This window comes from Drosophila rhopaloa, unplaced genomic scaffold (genome assembly GCF_018152115.1).
Source record: "Drosophila rhopaloa isolate 14029-0021.01 unplaced genomic scaffold, ASM1815211v1 contig_173, whole genome shotgun sequence".
Taxonomy (NCBI): Eukaryota; Metazoa; Arthropoda; class Insecta; order Diptera; family Drosophilidae; genus Drosophila; species Drosophila rhopaloa.
In genome coordinates this window covers 228,790-236,474 of record NW_025335054.1, presented here as the reverse complement: position 1 = coordinate 236,474, position 7,685 = coordinate 228,790, and positions in this window count along the sequence as shown.

The window sequence follows — 7,685 nt, the reverse complement described above, 5'->3', positions numbered from 1 at the left end:
TTTCTCTTATTATTTTTTTTTGTCTTAGGCATTTATTTAATTATGTATTTAATTAATTAATTAAATTTTTTTTTTGTTTAAATTTTGTGGTATGTGTATAAAATTGTTACATGTATCCCTACCTAGGTAAAAAAAAATTAAGACCCGCAGCTAGAAACTGCCTGGTCTGTACAATTATTGTTAATTATAAGTTTTTGCATCGCAGATGCATATAAAATAATAAAAAAATTTAAGATGTGCACTCTTGGAAGCGCTGTCGGTTCAATTCTCCAGGGTCGCTGATGCTCCTTCGCTGGCGTAAGGGGCGGCCTACCCCTCACACTTGTTGTCTCAGCTGCTGATGTCCTGGGCCTATGGGCTCAGGCGGTACCGGTGCCGGTCATCGCACAGGTTTTTCCGCAGGTGCCTTCGCACCTTGGCTTTCCAGTCGCCCAGCGCAGTCGTCTTAGGGCACACTTTGTTTCTTCTTGGAAACTGCTTTGGAGGTGGAGGTGTTAATTTTCTTTTGTCGTCATTAATTTTCTTAATCACTGAGTGAGCTGGAGTTATTGGCTTTTTATTTACAAAACTTGAATTAAGAAAATCAAGTTCTTTTGTAATTTTTGGGCTGTTGCCCAGGGCGGTGCTGGTTTGTTTTTATATAATAGCCACTTTTTTTTTATATTTTTTAGTTTGGTTTGCACGTCTCTACGTTTTGCCATAACTCCATCTCTACTCACTCAGATTTATATTTCCAGTTGCAGTTTGTATGAAGTCGTCATCAATTTCCTGGTCCTCTGCCCGTAAATGTGCTCCGCTCCGCCAAGTCACTCTATGAAATTTTATAACTGGTACTTATCGCCGCTGCGTTTCAGGTTGTTTGGTATCCAGATTTGTAGCTGCAAATTTTCCTTTCGTGCAGTTGTTCCTTCCTAGGTCCTCCAGGACCAGTGTCACGGTCGCCATGTTATAATATTGCCATCATATTTTTATAATAATTAATAGTCACTTTATTTTACTTTTCCATGGGCAGATCTTTATTTGCGGCTGCGCTGCCTGCAAACATTGGCAGCGGCCGTCATATATATCGAAGTATATGCTCGCAATTGTATTTGTGCTGGTAGCACTGAGAGCGCGAGGGAAGTTGTACATGCATGCCTTGTATGTGTCTGCACTCAGGCCATGGGAATATGCTGACACTAGCACTTCCCATAACTTGGGCTCTGAGGCGCATTCATATTTCGGCTGGCCGCAAAAGTTTAGCGGCCGGCGCTTTTGTATTTGTTTAAGTACACTGTAATACAATGTTGGTGTCGGTACAGTGGGTACTCGCTACAATGATACATACATACTACACCGTAGCTTCCTAATCAGTTTTCTCCTCTTCATGTCTGTCAGCCTGATGCACCTCGCTCATGAAACAAAGACTTTGATCTTGGACTATATTCGGACCGGACTTTGCTATCGACTCAATTGACTTTTCCCGCGTTCTTACTATTTTTTGCAATTTTTTTAAATTGACCTTTAAAAAGTGCCCAATTTGCAGATCTTATTTGACGCTTGTGTCGAGTTTGCGAACGAGATGAAATTGTTCATGGGCCAAGCTAAAGGCGGCTTGATGGGGCTGATTAGCTTTTTCGGCGTTGCTGATGGTTTTCGCCGAGCTGATGATCTGCTCTCTGCGCTGGATTCGCAGTCGTAAGCTATTGGAGGATTCCCCTAAGCGCAAAACAGTCGTAGGTTGTAAGCAGCAAAAGGGAAACACCCCGCATTCTCTGTAAAAAAAAACCGCAGATCCGCAGCTGATTGCAGCAAACCCGCAAATGTTGCTAAGATCACACGGTACCAGGAGCTAAAATAGATTCGTTATCCGTATTTGTTATTCGTAGTGGAATGCATACAACCAGGTTCTTCTAAAAATTCCGACTTGTCCGCTGTGGTTTCACAATTAGTGGATACACATATCTCTCAGAATGTAGCTTCACTATCACAAGGGACTACTGAGTCAGGACAACCGGCTCAAGTTGGTTTTGCAGAAACAATGTCTGCTCCACCAAAATCCCTTTCAGTGGTTCCACTAAAGAAACTAATTTTCGTTTCTCGGCTTTCCCCTGATCAAACATATTCTGATGTATTGTCTTATATACAAGACAAAACTAAGGCCGATTGTAATAGTTTAATGGTGGAAAAGATTAAAGTTTTCTTATGCTAGAGAGATTTTATCTTTCAAGATATCTGTCCCAAACAAGCTTTTTGAGGCCAAATGCTCGGGCGACTTCTGGCCGGATCATTTGGTTGTAAAAGAGTTCGAAGCTAAGCTAAAAAAGAATGGGCCCGTGGGAGTAAAGCTTCCTGGTCCAGGCCGATTCCATCTATCTCCAATAAATCACCTCGGTTAGCAAAGAGTTGACACACTTATGAAATGAACAGTCACACGTTTTAGGAAATATAAAAATACCGGTTCTCAATCCGTTTTTGCTAGATATTTAAGTGCTCGGTCAAGATTATTAATCACGGTAACTGCTTAAAAGGTCCAGTTCTCTCACGACCCGAAACAGTTCTTTAACACCAAGCATAAATCTAATTCTTATCCTTCCTCGCTGTCGTTCGAAAACATGACGGCAACCACAGATCAGGCAATAGCCGATTAGATCATTCATCACAGCCTTATTCTTACACCATGTCCAAGTCAAACCACATATTTTGTCCCACTTTAATAGAAAGCTCTCTTCATTTTGATCTTCTTCGTATAATCCTGTTTGCCCTGTGCAAACCTCTTCACAAGTTGTTTACCTTATCTCTAGAAACTTCCGAGTTTCCAAATGTTTGGAAGGAATCATTTTTGTATTTCTTTTTACAAAAACAGGTAACAAGTTAGAAGCCAGTAACTACAGAGGTATTTCTAAGTTGTCAGCTATTCCTAAGCTTTTTGAAAAAATTATTACTCCTCATTTGCAGCACCTTTGCAGATCAATCATTTCAACAGGGAATTATTAAACGTAGATCCACAATCACTAACCTTCTGGAGCTTACTACATTTGTGATAAAGGGCTTCAATAGTAGTTTTCAAACAGACGTCAGTTACACTAACTTTAGTAAAGCATTTGATCTCCTTATATGGATCTCAGGTTACCTGAATGGCAGGACACAAAGGGTTATTATTAAAAATTGAATTTCTAATATTCTCCGTGTTACCTCCGGTGTCCCACAAGGGAGCCATCTGGGTCCGCTACTTTTGACATTATTTATTAACGATCTTTCCTCAATTATAAGTCATTCTTGCGTACTCATGTACGCAGATGATGTTAAGTTATGCAGTAGAAGGACATTTCCTGCCTTTAGACTTCGAATCCGATTTAGATAACTTTTTAAAAATGGTGGCGATATAATTTACTAAATTTAAACAGTTCTAAATGCAAGCTTATTATCGAGTCAATCCTGTGGGTAGAATAACTAACCTATAACCCTAAACTTAAATTTTCTAATCACATTTCGCCCATGGTTAATAAAGCCAGAGGTGTGCTTGGATTTATTAAAAGGTGGTCAAAAGAATTCGATGATCCTTATGTCACTAAAACTTTATTTATTTCTCTAGTTTGTCCGATTCTGGAGTATGGGTCCCCCATCTGGAGTCGATGCTTGGTATTGTTTTCATTTATAACCTTATACATGGTGAGATTGACAGCCCCGACTTGGAAAGTCGGCTGAACCTTTCTGTGCCAAATAGATGAACTAGAAATTATAGTCTCCTCATATTAAATCATTGTAGATCTAACCGTGCCTTGCATGATCCTTTCAGGGTATTATGTTCTGACCATGATAGACTTTTTGCTATAAAATCAAATCTTGACTGCCGCTCCTAAAAGGATTAATACTGACTTTATTAGCACAAAATTGATCTCACTTTTTTCCCCGTACTATCTTCTCGCGAATTGTGCCTTACGATACACGGCTGTGCCCTTCGGTCAGTTGGGCAGGTAAGTGGGCGGTAGGACGCAGCGCTCAAAAAAAAAATTATAAAAATATAAATATGATATTCGTAACATCTGGAGTGCCTCAGGGTAAACATTTATCATAACACATTCTCAAGTACTAATGTATGCTGATGACTTGCTTATCCTATAATAAATTGCCGCCAGGTTTCGACTTATGCGTTGTACTATCTTTAAGCACAATCTGGTTAGCGGTGATATTGATTCCATAAAATCCGCCTAAAATTAATGTGCCACCAGCAATTTTCATCCTTTTATTATAACTTGTCAAGAACCCAAGGTGTTCCTTTTTTTCCTGAATGAACACTCTCGTGTTCTTTAGGCCAACAATTTTTAGACCCAAAAACTGGACACACTTTTTCTTAAGCTATTTTTCGCGCTGAATCCAAATCCGGTGCCAAATTTGCTCCAGCTATATATTCGATAATACATTTTTTTGAACCTTTAAAACTATTTTTTTAGTTTTTTAAATACGATTATTCGTTCCTGAGATATGACCATTTAAAGAATGTCACTTTAATACTTTTATTGAACCCCTTAACGCCCATTACAAAATAAGAATAGTTATTTACAGAAACTTTACAGTTCTTTAAATGGTCATATCTCAGAAACGAATAATCGTATTTAAAAAACTAAAAAAAAAGTTTTTAAAAGGTTAGGATGTGCACTTTGAGGTAAAATTGGTGCTAATTTAAAAATGTGTTATCGAATATATAGCTTGTTGAAATATGCCAAAATCGTCCATTTTCACACTTTTAGGTTAGAATATCTAGGTGCTGGAGCAATTTTGGCACCGGATTTGGATTCAGCGCGAAAAATTGCATAAGAAAGAGTGGGATCAGTTTTTGGGTCCCGGATTTTCTAAAATTTTGTTGGTATCATTAAATTTGTTGTCCAACCTCTATCCGTGTAATGAACGTTGTAATCAACGTTGTACAACATTAAATGAAACCTACCAGCCCGTAGATTATAGTTTCTTTCTTAACTCTGCAGTTTATTTCCTGTCTGCCCTGAAAACTTGTTGAGGATATCAAAAGAGACCTCTTTGGAAAATTGGAGAATGAAACCTTTAGAAGAGTCGGTTCACTTATTAGCGGAAAGGTTGATCCGTTGGTGATCAAATGCTGCCCAGATCCCAGTCTTTAAGGGCTAGTATTGGAGGCTGAATGATACAGTTATTTATAAAGTTTTACCATCGATAACTTTTTACGTTTTGATACTGCAGCAGCAGAGACATCATCTCTTTTGGAACCCAAGTTTTCCAACAGTAATTGCAATTTTGTCTCCACTTGCCTGGTCAACTCAAAAAAAGAAATGTTCTATCACCGTCTATAAGTAATAAAGTAGCAGCAGAGACAACAACTCTTTTGGAACACAAGTTTTCCAACAGTAATCGCAATTTTGTCTCCATTTGCCTGGTCAACTCAAAAAAAGAAATGTTATATCACCGTCATTAAGTAATACAATTGGTTGCCTTGTTTTTTTTTTTTAAGGTCTTGTTACGTATTTTATATAAAATAACAAGAATCAATAGCCTGACCCATCCTCTGTGTGTACGCTTGCTGACCATCTGGACAAGGCTTAGGTTTCCTTTGCCATGAAATATTTTAACTTGTAACTTAAAAGACTACCTCTATCTTAAACTACTTGTCAGTTACGATCTTATCAGTCACGAAAATTTGGCATACGACCACAATTCGACCCCAAGCATATTTCAACCACTGGCGATATACCGTAGTGTCGTTGTTGAATAGCTGGTTCTTCCTAAACCTTTTTTTTTGTTTCCTTTATAAACTAACTATCATTTGATCCCTATCGGAAAGCTTATTTGCAACGGACTTAATAACGGATAGGTGATTTAAATAATCAGGATGCTCAGACAACGGCGGAATATATGAGCAAGTTATGTATATAAAGTTACCAGGAAGCGATAACTTTACACAAATAAATTCAATGGTATTGAATTCATCAAAAACAAGAGAGAACGCTATAGTCGGGTGCCCCGACTATCAGATACCCGTTACTCAAGTAAAGGGAGTGCGAGGGAGATGGAGATAGAAACTTTGATTTCGATAGGTATTGATAAACACAATAAAACTGCATTTTTACTTTTCCGAAATATTTAAATTTTTAAAAACGTATATAAGCGATTGTGGGCGTTAAAGGGGGCGTGGCACCTTTTTGAAACAAACTTGCGCTGCGTAGGCACTCCTAGAATCTGCATGCAAAATGCCAATCTTCTAGCTTTTATAGTTTCCGAGATCTCAGCGTTCATACGGACAGACAGACATACAGACAGACGGACAGACAGACGGGCAGACGGACAGACGGACATGGCTATATCGACTCGGCTAGTGACCTGATCAAGAATATATATACTTTATAGGGTCGGAAACGCTTCCTTCTAGCTGTTACATACTTTTGCACGAATACAATATACCCTTTTACTCTACGAGTAACGGGTATAAATAGCTCCTCAGACGGGAAGTTTGAATCAACTCCAATTAAGACTCCACCTCCCCGTCTAGAGGGACGGTCATACCTATATATAGTGTACTTACCTGGAAAAACTTCGGAGCTAAAGATCTCCGGCTTTAACCAGGTTTCTGTGAACACAATAATATGAGATGCAAGGGAAAGGCTATCGGAATACAATTTAGTGAGTTTGCTAATCAAACCTCTTGCATTCTGATAGGAAAGAAGGAGGTTAGAAGTTAGTTTTTTGAAATTGGTACACTGGTTTGGCCTCGACTAGGAAGTTTTACTCCCACGGGCCCCTTCTTCTTTATCTTAGCCTCGAACTCTTTTACAACCATATTATCCGCCCAAAAGTTGCCCAAGCATATGGCTTCAAAAAGCTCGTTAGGGACAGTTGTCTTGAAAGATGAAATGTCTCTAGCATAAGAAAACTTAAACTTTTCCACCTTTACACTATTACAATCGGCTTTAGTTTTGTCTTGTATATAAGACAATACATCAGAAGATGTTTGATCAGGGGAAAGCCGAGAAACGAAAAGTTGTTTCTTTAGTGGAACCGCTAAAAGGGATTTTGGTGGAGCAGACATTGTTTCTGCAAAACCAACTTGAGCCGGTTGTCCGGACTCAGTAGTCCCTTGTGGTGGAGATGCTACATTCTGAGAGATAGGTGGATCCACTAATTGTGAAACCACTACGGACAAATCGGAATTCTTAGAAGTCCCTGGTTCCATGCATTCTGTAACGGTTTGTTCGGATACCGAATCTTTTTTAGCTGCTGATCTTAGCAACATTTGAGGGTTTGCTGAAATCAGCTGCTGAGCCGCCAGAATGATCTGTTGTTCTTTTGATTTCGGTTGCGGGGTGTTCCCCTTTTGCTCCTTACCACCAGCGGCCTTTTTGCGCTTAATAGCTTACGACTATTAAACTGCGAGTCCAGCGCAGAGAGAAGATCATCAGCTCGGCGAAAACTATCTCTAGCCACTCCGAAACAGCTAATCAGCCCCATCAGGCCGCCTTTAGTTTGGCGCATGAACGATTTCATCTCGTTCGCAACCTCGACACAAGCGTCACAACAAAACTGCAAATTGGGCCCCTTTGAAAGGTCATCACTTGTCCGGCCATTAAAACCGGCGCACTTGTTGTGCACCATATTTTCACACAGCCAGCAAGTCATATTAGACCGGTCAGCCCTGATTACCAGGCTGCATTTTTTGCAGAAGCAGACTAAATTTTTAT